We start from the raw sequence: 16,353 nt of genomic DNA on the forward strand, positions 1-16,353 counted from the left end.
ATGCTGAAAAGTAATAATAGAAGAAAATTTGGGTCATCTAAAAGAGAATAAAATGGATCAATATAGAAGAAGAAAGTTAAAAAGCAGGCAGAAGAATAAAAGAAGGAAATGAACACTTCCCGGTCACTTATTTGAATTCTAACATTGCCTGACATAGAACTCTGCCAAAAAGGGGGTAAGAAGACAACAACACTACAATGTTGAAATTACCACCCATGGAGATATTTAAGCCCCCCCTCGCAGCTCCTTCAGTTGTCCAGATTTCAGAGTACATATTAATTGTGCTTTTGATCTACAGCATCAGTATTTTACCCTGTCTTTTACTTCTGGACTAACACTCACATGTAAATTTATTCTCATGACCCCCTGGGACTGAGAAAGATGGAATGTTTTTGTAAAAGACAACAGAGTAAGCATGTGCAAAGTTGTACCTTCCTTCATTTTTTATTTGTTTATTTATTTTTTTGATGTACTGACAGTCTGCTGGCAATGTGATTTTTAGGTCTAGCCAGAAACAAAGACTACAAAGCCATACAAGCATCCAGTCCGCAAGGATTTGAGAACTGGCTCTGTTTCTAACACCACACTCAGTTACAAGGTAAATTCCACCAATACCACTTGTGTGCTAAATCTCACATCAAATGAGAAAAAGATTCCAGAAATTAGGGCCAAGGGAGCCTTGAGAGTGAGCCTTCCTGGGCAACTTGTGTGGGAAGAATGGGTCATAGCAGGAAGAGAGTGGGTCATCAAAGAAAGGACCCGGACCAAAATCCACAGAAATCCCAGTGGGCAAATATATGGCATGCAATCCACCACACCCCCAACCTCCTCTTATGGCTGACATTACTAGCTGATCACAGCTCTCTTCCACTCCAGCTCAGGAAATGCTTCTCAATAAGCAGTCCAAACAGCCAAGACAAATCATTTGGAGTTGGCTCTCAATATGAAACTTCATTGCCATGTTGGATCCTGAGCTGTGGTTAAAGGACTGGAAGATGAATAGTCATTCAATTGGACACAGGCTGTTGACCCCTCTTTCAGGGGAGGTGAGCCTCAGAGTAAAGGAAATAAATATCCTGGTCAGCTGTTCCCTTCAAGATTCCTGTGTTTTTGTACAGCTAAAATGAATGGGAATCAAATTGAAGCTATTCCAGGTCCACAATGTGGTAGTGAGCTAGGCCGTGTAAAGCTGTCAATCGGTTCTAAACTGGACATTAGGAGACCTGAATTTTCATCTTCATTCTTTCACTAATTGTATAACTTTAGACAAGGCTCTTAATTTTGTTGGTTCTAATTTTCCATCTGTAAAAATTGGGAACAGGTTGATTTGGACTATGTGAATTTTTAAGTTCCTTCTAACCCTAAATTTCCATGATTCAAAGAAATTGCCTATGTGGAAAATAATACCTCATTTCAGCAACAGTTTGTTTCTAGTTAGAAAAGGTGCTCTCAAAGAAGAATAGAATCAAAGAAGAACTGAAAGACTATCAAATTCAATGTGGTGGAAATAGTAGCTTATAAAAGTGCAGGCCAATCAAAGTCTTCATTGCACAGAGATAAAGAATACAGACCCTGGAATCAGATCCCCAAGTTCCAGGCCAACTGAGCCACTTTATTTATATGATCTGTGTATTTGTTATCTCTTTCTCCATAACAAATTACCTGCAAGAATTCACAGTTAATGACAAACATTTATTATCTGTGGGGTTTTATTGCTCAGGAATACAGGTACAGCTTAGTTGGGTGCCACTGGCTCAAGATCTCTCACAAGACTACAATCAAGGTGTTACATGGAGCTGTGATCTTATTCAAAGCCTCAGCTGACAGAGGCTCCACTTTCAAACCACTTGCCTGGTTGCTGGTAGGATTCAGTTCCTTATAGGCTCTTGGACTGAAAGCCTCGGTTCCTTGCTGACTGTTGGCCGAAAGCCTCCTTCGATTCCTTCTACCTGGGCCTCTCCATAGAGCAACACACAACATAGCAGCTGGCTTCCATCAGAGTGAGCTGGCAAGAAAGCAAGAGTGAGTGCCCAACCTGCATTCTTTTTGTGAACTAATCTCAGAAGTGACATAACATGCACTTTACATATTCTACTCATTAGAAGTAAGTAACTGGGTACAGCCCACACTGGAGGAGAAGGGATTACACAAGGCCATAAATACTAGGAGGCAAGAATTATTGGTGCCATTTTAGAATCTGCTTACTCCAAACTGGAACCAATTATTTTACTTCTCTAAACCTCACTTTATTTTTAAATGGGTATAAAATAGCTACATCCAAAAGTTCTTGTAAAGATTAACAAACATTTTATGAAACAGTTAATCCATTCAGTACTCAATAATGGTTACTGAAGCAAGCACTCAATAATGGTTATTATTTTTAATAACTCTTTTGTGCTTAACTAGAAAAATTAAGAAATCTGCTTGAGGAAAGAAGACATATTCATATACCTAAAAAGAAAAATAATGGAAGGTGGCGGTAAGTTTGGCAGTGTATTTTATAAAAATCCCTGAATCCTGGCCCATTCTCTCAAAAAAATAGAGAATGATTATTAGGTTGATGCAAAAATAATTCCAGTTTTTGACATTTACTTTTAATGACAAAAACAGCAATTACTTTTGTACCAACCTAATAGATTGCAAAACCAAAAACACATAGACAAGATACATAAGAAAATTAGACAACTAGGTATCCGTACAAATCCCAGAATAGAAGCTAGTGGTGACAGCATCCAGAGAATCCCAAATTTGCCATCAGATACTCACTGGAAAGTACAAAAATCTAATCTGACAACAGTGGCTGAAAATAGGTGGGAGTCCTGCAGGATCCAATTTGTAGGTAAGTGCAATGGATGGCAATAAGTTCTGACGCTTGGTGCTGAAACAATCTGGACTCTGTGAACACTCAAAACTAAAAAGCCAAAGCTCTCTTCAGGGTCAAATCTCTACTGAGGAGAAACTTCTGGCAATAGGATAAAATCAAATAGGATAAAGAAATAGCGGCAAAAGTAGGAGAAGGCCAAGATACAAGTGGAAGAAGGAGAGAAGCAAATCTTAGAAGCATAGGCCCATCTTGTTTTATCTCTTTGGCAAATAAATCTACTTTTACTTAAAAATGAGCAACAGAAAGGGACTGAGGTTGAATTGTGAGAAAAAAAAAAGAGAACAAGAAGTTGAATAATGGAGGAGATATCCCTAGAGATAATAAAAACATGACAGAAAGGCATGCCCTCCAAACAGATAAAAATTGTTAATTAAATTTCCAAACAAATAAAAAGACTTTTTTTAATGATAGAAGCTATAAAAGAATAAATAAGTCAGGACTGGATAGTCTGATCTGAGTGGAAAGTATGAAGATTTGAAAGAAAGGATAAAGAGTTCTTTCTCAAGAAAGAATCGAACAAGTTTAAATTAATAAATTAACACTAAATTGAAAGAAACAAAAGAGCAAATAAACACAATGGATACTGTCTTAAGAGAAGTAAAAGATGGAAAGAAGAAAAATAGTTTCAATTGAAAAGAAATTAAAGATTTTTAAAAGAGATTTTAGAGAAAATAGTAGATGTAGAACATGGGAGTGGGTGTGCTTCTATATAATAGTAGTCCCTGACAAATAAAATCAAAGCAGTGGGACACAGCAAACACTAAAAACTATAACTTCAGAAAAATTTCTATTCAGGAGGCTGAGGTGTGACGATCACTTAAGCCCAGGAGGCTGAGACTGCAGTGAGCTATGATCATGCCACTGCACTCCAGCCTGAGTGACAGAGTGAGACCCTATCTCACCCAAGAAAAAGAACAAAACTTTAATGAAATAAAAGATGACATAAATCTATATACTAGGAAAATCAACCCAGAATAGCCAACCCTGAAATATGTCCCAGTCAAAAGTATTGTATTTTAAATAAAAAGAGGGATTATTTGGGCTACCAGGCAAAAAGACCAAGTCACTTATAAGGAAAAATAATAAGATTGTCATTAGCTTTTCAGCAGCAAAACTTATGCCAGAAGACACAGAAATAATACATTTAAGTTATTCGAGAGGAGAAAACTTAAGATGTACAAGAAAGAAAATGGGAAAACTCTCAGACCAAGGATATTATATCCAGCCAAACTGTCCTCCTGGTATAACAGGATACATATAAACTGTTATGAATATACTTAGGAAATATTGTTTCCATAAACCTTATTTAAAGAAGTTTCTTAAAAATCTGCTATATGTTCTCAGCATACAAAATGATTTTATAGATATCCAACATAAGATCTGAATATTAAATACACATTACCAGTAGAACTGAGACTAATGATTGTTATAGATATTATAGTATGTAATACTTGTGGATACAGTACAAGTTAAGAAAAAAAGGAAAATCAGTGGAGTATGTGAGAGGTAGAAAAATCTAAACAGAGAGAGAGAGGAAAAGAGAGCAAAAAGAAAGGAAACAAGATAACTAATAATACCAACCATAACCATGTCTCATGCTTAGGTTAGAAAAATCTCACTTCTTTAGCAAAAATCAGTGGTAAGAAGGTCTATAATTGTTCCAAGCCTTTTGCCTTTCAATAGCTCTGTATTCTGCATTATGAAGAAATTTCAGATATGAAAAATTTTAGAAGGAAAATTTTATGGCCCCTTTCACAAAATGTAATCTATTAGAATCAATTGGAACACTCATTAAAATACAAATTTGGCCAGGCGAGGTTGCTCATGACTATAATCCCGGCACTGTAGGAGACTGAGGTGGGAAACTGAGGTGGGAGAATCACTTGAGCCCAGGAATATGACACCAGCCTGGGCAATACAGTGAGACCCTATCTCTACAAACAATTTTTTTTTAATTGGCTAGGCATGGTTGTGCATGCCTGTGGTCCCAGTCACTCAAAAGGCTGAGGTGGGAGGATCACGTTAGCCCAGGAGTTCGAGTCAAGCCTGGGCAACATAGCAAAGCCACATCTTAAAAAAGAGAAAGAAGTACCTAAAGTGGTTGGAGATAAATTGGGGAGTGCATGGGGCAGGAGAGGGGTAGGTGCAGATTGGCATAGGGTTTGCTTATTTCTTCCCAGTTAATATTTTACTTAAACCGAACAAAGTAGAGTGATACGCTACTGCAGAGTAGGTTTTTTCAAGCTAGGTGCTGTGATTCTCTACTGTGGCTAAATAGAATCAACGCTACATGCAGATGCCTGGGCCAGAATCTGGAGAGTGGAACTGGCCTTTTTTAAAAGTTCCTAGGTTAAATAATGTGGAACTAGCGTTGGTGGGAGTAGTGCTATAACTCAGAGCTTCCTAAGCTGGCAGTAGTGGCTGATATTAAGGATTATGTGAAGGGTAATCTTACAGTTGTTTTGTATGTGTTTTTGTTACAGCCATCCTAGTGGGTTTGAAGTACCACATTGTGATTTTGATTTGTATTTTCATTCTGACTAATGATGTTCAGCAATTTTTCATGTGCTTATTGGCTATTTGTATGTCTTGGGAGAAATGTCTAATTGAGTTATTTGCCCATTTTGAATATGGGTTATCTTTTTATTATAGAATTTCAGGGGTTCCTTATATATATTCTAGAAATAAGTCCATTATAAAATAAATGAATTGCAGATAATTTCTGCCATTCTGGGGGTTTTTTTTCACTCTGATGGCATCAGTTGCAGCAAAAAAAATTTAATTTTGAGCCAGGCACAGTGGCTCAAGCCTGTAATCACAGCACTTCGGGAGGCCGAGATGGGAGGATCCCTTGAGGCCAGGAGTTCCAGATCAGCCTGGCCAAGATGGTAAAACCTTGTTTCTACTAAAAATACAAAAATTAGTTGGGCATAGTGGTGAATGCCTGTAACCCCTGCTACTCAGGAGGCTGAGGCACAAGAATCACTTGAACCTGGAAGGTGGAGGTTGCAGTGAGCCAAGATTGCACCACAGCACTCCAGCCTGGGTGACAGAGCGAGACCCTGTCTCCATAAAAAAAAAGAAGAAGAGAAAAGAAAAATGTTTTAATTTTGATGATATCCAATTTATCTGTTTTATTTTGTTGCTTGTCCTTTTGGTGTCATATCTGAGCCCATTGCAAAACCTAAGTTTATGCAAATTTACCTCCTGTGTTTTCTTCTAAGTACTTCATAGTTTTAGCTCTTTGATGGATGTCTGTAATGTATTTCGAGTTAATGTTTGTGTATGGTGTGAGATAGGGGTCCAGCTTCATTCTTTCACTTATGGATGTCTGTTGTCCTAGCACCATCTGTTGAAAAGATTATTCTTTATTGAATTACCCTGACACTCTTGTGAAAAATCAATTGACTACAGATGTATGTGTTTATGTCTGAAGTCTCAATTCCATTACATTGATTTATATGTCATCTTTATGCCAGTATCACACTGTGTCATTTCCCATAGTTTATAGTAAGTTTTATAATTGGAAATATGAGATCTCCAACTTTTTTTGAAGTTGTTTTGGCTATTCTGGATCTCTTTTATTTTCATATGAATTTTAGGATCAGCTTATCAATGTCTGTAAAGAAACCAGCTGGGTTTTGATAGGGATTTATGTTGGATCTGTAGTTAAAGTTGGTGCTTTTGTATATCAGCTTCTAGTATTCTGTGTCATCAATGGCGTCTTCATATTAACTTGCATATGGCAGATTATAAATTTGTTCTATACAAAATTTTGAAGCATGATTGTGGGCTAACCTACCAGTGAGAGGGGCTACTATGCAACTAATAGTATTTCATATTTGTAGAAAGGCAGGAGAAACAGCACATTCAATTTCCTCATGTTGGGATGGAGAGAATTAGGTTGATTTAAGAGATATTTAAGAGGTTGACTCCACAGGACTTGATAATTGATGGAGTGTGAGAGATAAGGCAGAGAAAGACAGAAAAGAGTATGCTTACATTTCTTTGAGCTGCCAAGATGGGGAATGTTGAAGAAGGAGCTGAATTCCTTCAACTTGATCATTTCTCTGCCTATACCTGTAGATTTCTGGTCCCTCAAGGCTATTGTATCCAGGGCTCAAGAGGTAGGACAAGGCCAGGATTTAGGACGCAGGCATGTACACAAGAATATGTTAAAGCTGGAAGAGTTGATAGAGTTACTACATTAGGAATAGCCAAGGCTTCATTTGCATAGAGACAAACATAAGAGCTCTGAATGCATCCAAAGAAATCAGAGCTTGTATCCAAGGACATCAATGCTACTGGGGAGAGAAGGATGAAACATCAGTACTATAATTGAGGATAGACAACCTGAGATGTCAATGAGGGCAGAAGTTAGGCTGGGGTCTCCAGAATCAGATGTTCAACTGACAACAAGTGTGAAGGAGGACTTTGTCAGGGCGAACTGGGATCAGTTTCCAGAACCAGGAGAGTAGAATAAATAACATCATCTACCTGGTGTCTGAAGTTAATCAACACTAGTGTTTATCAAAGAAAGTTAAAAAAAATCATCTGCAAAACATGTAAAATGGAAGTTCCTGGATCTCTCTTTCAGCAGGTCAAGAAGAAGCTCAAGTGATTCTGCCACAAATGGAATATTGATCGTAATTTAAGAAACACTGATGAAACTATCAAAAAGACCAATTTCATGATGAATCAGCAGGCTACTAGGAAATATGTCCTCTGTTGACGTCTAGGACAAATCTTAATGAATGAATGGAGATTGGGGTTACATACCAGGAGGAGAGCTGATACTGGAAAGAGGGGTCTTGATCCAGACCCCAAGAGAGGCTTGAATTTTGCACAGGAAAGAATTCAAGGCAAGTGGCAAAGTGCAGTGAGAAAGGATATTTATTGAAAGCTACTTAATTACAGAGTTGGGTGTCCTCAGAAAGCAAGAGGAGGAATGGACTGTCTTTAAGTTTTTCTTACATAGGTGTCTTGTCTATGTAAAGACTAAACTAAGCTGTGCTTGCAGGTGGATGGATAGATAGCATGACAAAATTTAGTACTTTATCAATTTAAAGAAATCTATCCTTGACATCTTAGTGTGTAAGTACATCAAAGCATAACTATAATTATCTTGGAAATGTATATTATTATGGGTGTTGGGATATCTGGACTTTCTGTTGTAGGAATTTTTCCTTGTCGGTGTCTTTCAACTCTCTCCTTAGCTGTAAACATAGTCATGACCTAGTCAGGACTATTGATCATGACCAGGAAGGAATATGCCTTACTAGTTTTAAGATGGAGTTGATTTTAAAATGGCCACTCTGGCTCTCCTAGACTCCTGCTTCCCTAACACAGTCACACAAGATAGATCTTTGGCCAGTCACAACTTGTCATCCTCTAAATCAGGGGTTCTTGAACTGGTTAGAAGGTGGAAAGGCAGACGAGTTTGCTTCTCAGAAAAACTGGCATTATTCTGATAAATATATGATTGTCATGACTGGGGAGGTTACTACTGGCATCTAGTGGGTAGAGGACAAGGATGCTGCTACACATACAATCTGCAGAGTCACCCCCATAGCAAAGACTTGTCCAGTCCCAAATGTCAGTCTTGCTGCTGCTGAGAGTACCCACTCTATATACCGAACTAACATAGGATCTTGTAATAAAGAGAAGAGTAATTGCTTGCCAGATTGAAGAGACTGGCTAAGGTAGTTTTAACTCATTTTCTTTGGGGTTGCTACAATTAGCAATATCCATACCACTACTGAAAATGTTTTGTAAAGAGAAGGATTAGTGAAAACAGTGTGCAATGAGACAGGAAAGCTCCAGGAACTCCCCTGAAGTCTTTTCCATGAAGACTGATCTATGACAACAACTGGGTGCATGGTATTAGAAATCCCTGTGAAAAGTGACCAGTAAAGAGAGGTCGTATTTGTGTTAACAGTTTAGTTCACAGAGTGCTTGTACATTGTTTAGCTTTTTCTTTGCCTTGGGAGGTAACCAGGTAGTATTAGTTTCCTGTGGCTGCTGTAACAAATAACCAGAAATTTGGTGACTTCAAACAACAGAAATTTATTTTTTAGCAGTACTAAAGGTCAGAGGTCAGCTTAGTGTAGTGGCTCGTGCCTATAATCCTAACACTTTGGGAGGCTGAAGCAGGAGGATCATTTGAGCCCAGGAAGTCACCAACAGCCTAGGCAACATAGCAAAACCTTGTCTGTACTGAAAAATTAGCCAGGTGTGGTGGTGCATGCCCGTAGTCCCAGCTATTTGGGAGGCAGAGGCAGCAAGATCGCTTGAGCCCAGGAGTTTGAGGCTAACTATGATCATGCCCCTGCACTCCAGGTTGGACGACAGAGCAAGAACCTGTCTACCAAATATCATTTTAATTTTTTAAAAGCAAATTTACAGGACTTTTTCCAAACCATCTGAATCTAAGTCTCATGGTGGGAGATGGAAAGAAACTGTTGAGAATCTACATATTATCATGTTTTCCAGAAAGTCCAGCATCATTCAAAAATCACTATTCTAAATTCTTAGTCCAACATATCTCAACATCTAGATATAATCCCTTTCTCTAAATCCAGGTCTTGCTAGTTGGAGCTCAAGTTGTAATGGAATATAATTACTACCTGTAATATGTCTTTCATTAAAGTAATAAGGTATCAAATTACATACTTCTTTTTTATTAAAAAAGAAAATCAAATCCTTTGATGATATTTTCTTTTTGAAAATTAATAGGAAAACTCCAAGACCCATCCTTCCATCCATGCTCAAGTAAATCGTTCAAAAATCTACACTACCCAAAGCCAACATATTTGTGACTGAATTTCTTCTTTAGATGTCTTTCAGCTACTGCCACATTTTAATTCCTAGCTAAAATTCTACCAACAGTCACACAGTTCAATATTGTCTGGTTACAGTGGGTGCTTGGTGAAAACAAATGGAATCTGGATTTAGTCCTATATTAAAATTACTTTTGCATAGTATAATTTGCATTTTATAAGGCCAAAGGCAAAATGGCTAAAATAACATTCAACAGGAGCATGTGATTGGCTAAACTGAAAAGGAAATGGTATATTACAAAATCTCAAAGCCAGACATAAGCTTAGCCTGTCTTTGGCTGTTTTTTTTTTTTTTTCAATGCCAAGAAATTGAGTACAGTAAATTGCTCAAACCAACAATATAAAAATTTGCTCTTCTTGGCAAAGATCTTAATATTTCTGAATGTTTTCTTCTTTCTTTTGGCTTTGATATCCAGTAGTTTTGTTCTTACTCTTAAATGGAGGCAGTATCTATGACATTTCCACATACAATATCTGAAACTCAAAAAAAGGGAGGGTATATTAGTCTGTTTTCATGCTGCTGATTAAGACATACCCAAGACTGTGCACAAAAGAAAGAGGTTTAATTGGCATTACAGTTGCACATAACTGGGGAGGCCTCACAATCATGGCGGAAGGCAAGGAGAAGCAGGTCACATCTTATGTGGATGACATCAGGCAAAGAGAGAGTTTGTGCAGGGCAACTCCCATTTTTAAAACCATAAGATCTCGTGAGACCCATTCATTATCACAAGAACAGCATGGGAAAGACTCACCCTCACAATTCAATCATCTCCCACCAGGTTCCTCCTACAATACGTGGGAATTATGGGAACTACAAGGTGAGATTTGGGTGGGGACACAGAGCCAAACCATATCAGAGGTAGTGGAAAGAAGAATCATCAGTGGAGGCTATTTATGTATGCATACTCCCTACTTGGTAGAAATTTTCTCATTTTTAAGACTCAACAAGATGCACTTCCTCAGTGGAGACTTTCCTACCCATTCCTATCTCAGAGGCATAATCAACCACTTCCCTAATGTATTAATGATATGTCTACTTGATTGTATCATGGCCCCTCTGTATTGCATACATACCCATCTTCATCTATTAGATCACACATCCCTTTAGAGCAAGGTCTATCCCATTTGTCTTTATATCCCCAGCACTTAACAAAGTTGACACACTGAAGGCACTAAATATAGTGAATGAATTAATGTTCTCCTTGCATTAACTGAATAAAAAGTGAAAATAAAAAACAATTGAGAATTCTGCTCAAGTACAAAATATAGGGATAGCTTGGAGATATTGGGGGTTTGGTTCCAGAGCACCTCAATAAAGCAAATATCACAATAAAGTGAGTCACACACATTTTTTGGTTTCCCAGTGCATACAGAAGTTGGGTCTACACTATACTGTAGCATATTAAGTGTGAAGTAGCATTCAGTTTTGTAAAATTTACACACCCTCGTTAAAAAATACTTTATTGCCAAAAAACGCTAATGATCATCTGAGCCTTTAGTGAGTGCAATCTCTTTGCAGGTGGCGCGTCTTACCTCGGTGTTAATGGCTGCTGACTGATCAGGGTGGTGTTTGCTACAGTTGGGGTGGCTGTAGGAATTTCTGAAAATAAGACAACAATGAAGTTTACTGCATTAACTGACTCTTCCTTTCAGGAAAGATTTCTATGTAGCATGTGATATTGTTTGATAGCATTTTACCAATAGAACTTTAAAAATTGGAATCAGTCTTCTCAAATCCTACTGCTACTTTATCAAGTAAGTTTATGTAATATTCTTAATTTTTTGTTGTTATTTCAACAATGTTGACAGAATCTTCAACAGGAATAGATTTCATCTCATGAAACCATTTCATTTGCTTATCCATAAGAAGCATCTCCTCATTTGTTCAAGTTTCATCTTGAGACTGCAGCAGTTCAGTCACACCTTCAGGCTCCACTTCTAATTCTAGTTCTCTTGCTGTTTCCACCATATTGCAGGTACTTCCTCTGCTAGAGTCTTGAACTTCTCAAAGTCATCCATAGAGGTTGGAATCAATTTCTTCCAAACTCCTGTTAGTGTTGATATTTTTACCTTCTATCACGAATCACGAATATTCCTAATAGCATCTAGAATGGCGAATGCTTTCCAGAAGGTTTTCAATTTACTTTGCCCGGGTCCGTCAGAGGAATTACAATCTATGGCAGCTATAGCCCTACAAAATATATTTCTTAAATGTTAAAACTTGAAAGTCAGAATTACTCATTGATCCATGGACTACAGAATGAATGTTATTTGCAGTCATGAAAATAATATTAATCTCCTGTATATCTCCATCAGTGCTCTTGAGTGACCATGTGCCATCTTCATTGTACAATAATATTTTGAAAGGAATCTTTTTTTCTCAGTAGTAGGTCTGATATGGTTTGGATTTGTGTCCTTACCTAATGTCATGTCAAATTGTAATCCCCAGTGTTAGAAGAAGGGCCTGGTGGGAGGTGATTGGATCATGGAGGCAGATTTCCCTCTTGCTCTCCTTGTAATAGGAGTGAATTCTCACGAGATCTGATTGTTTAAAAGTGTTTAGCATCTCCCCCTTCTCTCTCTTCTTCCTGCTCCTGCCACGTAAGACATGCCTGCTTCCCCTTCTACCAGGATTAAAAGTTTCCTGAGGCCTCCCCTGCCATATTTCCCGTACTGCCTGTGGAACTGTGAACCCATTAAACCTCTTTTCTTCATAAATTACCCAGTTTCAGGCATTTCTTCACATCAGTGTGAGAAGGGACTAATAATGCCAAGGTCTCAACAGTGGACTTAAAATATTCAGTAAACCATATTAGAGACAGATGTGCTGTCTTGCAGGCTTTATTGTTCCATTTATACAGCACAGGCAGAGTAGATTCTGCATAATCCTTAAGGGTCCTGGGATTAGTAAATGAGCATTGGCTTCAACTTTAAGTCATCAACTGCAATAGCCTCTAACAAGAGAGACTGCCTATCCTTTGAAACTTTCAAACCGGGCACCAATTTCTCTTCTCTAGCTAGGAAAGTCCTAGATGGCATATCCTTCCAATAGAAGACTGTTTTATCTACACTGACAATCTCTTTAGTGTAGTCACATTCACCAGTGATCTTAGATGGATCTTCTGGATCACTGGCTGCAGCTTCTACATCAGAACTTGCTATTTCACCTTTCAATTTTATGTTACAGAAACAGCTTCTTTCCTTAAACCTCATCAACCACCCTCTGCTAGCTTCAAACTTTCTTTAGCAGCTTCCTCACCTCTCCCAGCCTTTACAGACTTGAAGAGAGTTAGGGCCTTAACTCTATATTAGGCTTTGGCTTAAAAGAATGTTGTGGCTGATGTGATCTTATATCCAGACCACTGATACTCTCTCTCTACCAGCAATTAGGCTATCTTGCTTCCTTATCATTTGTACTTTCACTAAAGTAGCACTTTTAATTTCCTTCAAGAACCTTTCTTTGCGTTAACAACTTGGCTGTTTGGTGCAGGAGGCCTCGCTTTAGGCCTATCCTGGCTTTTGACACGAAATAGCTAAGCTTAGCTATTTCTAGTTTTTGATTTAAAGTGAGAGACATACGACCCTTCCTTCAACTTGAACAGTTAGAGGCCATTGAGGGGTAATTAATTAGCCTAATTTCAATATGGGTGTATCGCAAGGAACAGGGACACCCAAGGAGAGGGAGAGAAAATGAACAATAAGCAGAGCAGTGAAAACACACACACAACGTTCGCTGATTAAGCTCCCTGTCTTATATGGCTGCAGTTTGTAGTGCTCCAAAACAATCACAATAGTATCATCAAACATTACTGATCACAGATCATCACAACAGATGTAATAATAATGAAATATTATGAGATTTCCCAAAATGTGACACAGAAACAAGAAGTGAGCACATACTGTTGGAAAAATGGTGCCGATAGACTAGCTCAACACAGCATTGCCACAAATCTTCACTTTTTAAAAAATGTGTTATCTGTGATGTGCAAAAAATAAAGAACAATAAAACAAAGTATGCCTGTAACCAATAGAATTTTTATCTTATTTTTTCTTTTCTCTTATTTTTTCAAAACCATATTTTTTTCAGGGTTTTAGGAGAGCCACTTCAAGTTTTTCAGGGTTTTAGGAGAGTCACTTCAAGAAAGGAATCAAATAACAGAAGCAGAAAAAGAGAAATAGGCCTTGTTATATGGTGCCCGTTCACATTTTGCAGCCATTTACTGTCATCTTACTGCTGGTTCTAAATATGTCTCGTGGAATGCAGAGTTAGATTAAGTGTTCAAATTATTAGACCAAATAATGTGACCTTTTCCCAATTGCTTTAGAAATATTGGATTTACATATGAAGTCCTTCAATTTTAAGTTATTTTTCAAACAGATTTTTAAAATAATTTTGGAAATAACTTCTGTTTGTCTATAACAAATCACCTGAATTTACTTATTAAGTATAGGTCAGTAGATAATTCAATTACCATTTGGAAAGGAATCTTTTATTTTAAGCAGCAGATCTCAACAGTGGGCTTAAAACCAGGCTGTAAACAAATGTGCTGTCATCCAGGTTTTGATGTTCCATTTACATAGCATATCATAAACTTATGCTTACTTAGTTAGACAACTTGTCCTTTTCATAGGCTTCTTTGCTTGTGGTTTTGAATTAATAACTTATAATCAGAGAAACAAAAATGTCCAGGTCTCTCTTAGCATCCTGTGAGTACAAAATGGGAACTGTTTATATCCAAGCCAACTGGTGCTGGATAAAGCTCTTGTCTCTCAGCTGCAAGTCACCCTTTTATATGCTACTCTATGATACTGGGACTGGGGCTTTGCAAATGCCATTTCTCTTTTGTGAGAGCACCTTCAGTTAGGTTCTATAAATGGATTCAATAGAAAGAGACCGGAAGATTAGATAATGAAGAAGGGACTTACTCCTTTCCTTGTGCTTCCCGTTCTTGTCATTGATGCCCAGAAATGTCCTTTCAACCCAGTGACAAAGTCTACTTCCAGTTTCCCACTTCTTCCATCACTGCCAGAACCAGTCTCATCACATGCCCTCAGAGGACCCAGCAGAAGATAGCACCACTGCCGCTGTGGAGGTTTTATTCCCAGCTTCACAGGGCATCCCCCAAGCTTGCAGGTTTTAATAATCTACCTCTTTCCTTTGTTCCCCCAACCATGGGAGGCATAGTTGCTCCCTGAATGTATCTGTATGTATTACCATAATGTTCCCTTTTTGTCATACTGTTTAATCAATTTCATTTATTAAATTCTTTCTGTTAAAAATAACTAGTGTGGTTTTTGTTTTCATAACTTGACCCTGATTTGAAATTTATAAATAAGTTTGATTTGTCAATGTATAAATCATACATAGGGATAGAAGAATGCTGGTCCAGCTTTAGCAAATAGGGACCACATTTATAGCTGGGATAACTAAGGGGTTTTATCTTAAAATATATATATATGTGTGTGTGTGTGTGTGTGTGTATATATATGTGTATATATATATATTGTGTGCGTGTAATAACATGAGATCTACCATCTTAACAAAATTTCCCGTGACAATACAGCATTGTCATTGATGGTTACAAAGTTGTACAGCAGATCTCTAGAACTTATTTATCTTGACTTAACTGAAACCTGATGCCCATTGATTAGTAACTTCCCATTTCCCCCTCCTGCCAGCCCCTGGCAACCACCATTCCACTCTGATTCTACAAATTTGACTATTTTATGTACTTCATATAAGTAGAAACATGCAGTAATTATGTTTCTGTGACTTATTTTGCTTAGCTTAATGTCCCCCGGGTTCATCCACATAGTCATATATTGTAGAATTTCCTTCATTACTATGTCTGAATCATGCTTTATTCCATCTATATACCATATTTTCTTTAAACGCTTATCTGACAATGAATGTTTAGGTTGTTTCCACATCTATTATAAATAGTCCTGCAATGAACGTGGGAGTGCTAATATCTCTTCAAGATCCCAATTTTAATTGTTTTGGATGACTATTCAGAAGTGGGATTGCTGGATCATATGCTAGCTCCATTTTTATTTTGTGAAGAATTTCCATACTGTTTTCCATAGCAACTGTACCATTTGCATACCCGCAAACAGCATACAAGGGTTTTAATTTCTCCACATCCTCACCAACATTAGTTGTCTTTTTATATATGTAATAGCCATTTTGACTAGTGTAAAGTGATATCTCATTCCGGTTTTGATTTGAATTTCTCTGATGATTAGTGACAGTGAGCATTTTTCCATGTAACTGTTGGCTAGTTGCATGTCTTCTTTGGAGAAATGTCTATTCAAGTCCTTAGTCTTTTTTTTAATTGGGTAATTAGGGTTTTTTTGCTATTAACTTATAGGAATTCCTTATTTTTTGAGATTAATCCCTTATCAGATATGTGTTGTGTAAATATTTTCTCCCATTCTATAGTTTGTCTTTTCACTGTATTGCTTGTTCCCTTTACTGTGCAGAAGCGTTTTAGTTTGATGTAGTACCACTATTTATTTTTGCTTTTGTTGCCTGTCCTGTGCTTTTGGATATTTTGTCCTATCCAAAAAATAATTGCCAAGACCAATGCCATGAGGCTTTCCTCATGTTCTAGGAATCTTACAGCT

This window comes from Trachypithecus francoisi, unplaced genomic scaffold (assembly GCF_009764315.1).
Source record: "Trachypithecus francoisi isolate TF-2019V2 unplaced genomic scaffold, Tfra_2.0 Lachesis_group9, whole genome shotgun sequence".
Lineage (NCBI taxonomy): Eukaryota > Metazoa > Chordata > Mammalia > Primates > Cercopithecidae > Trachypithecus > Trachypithecus francoisi.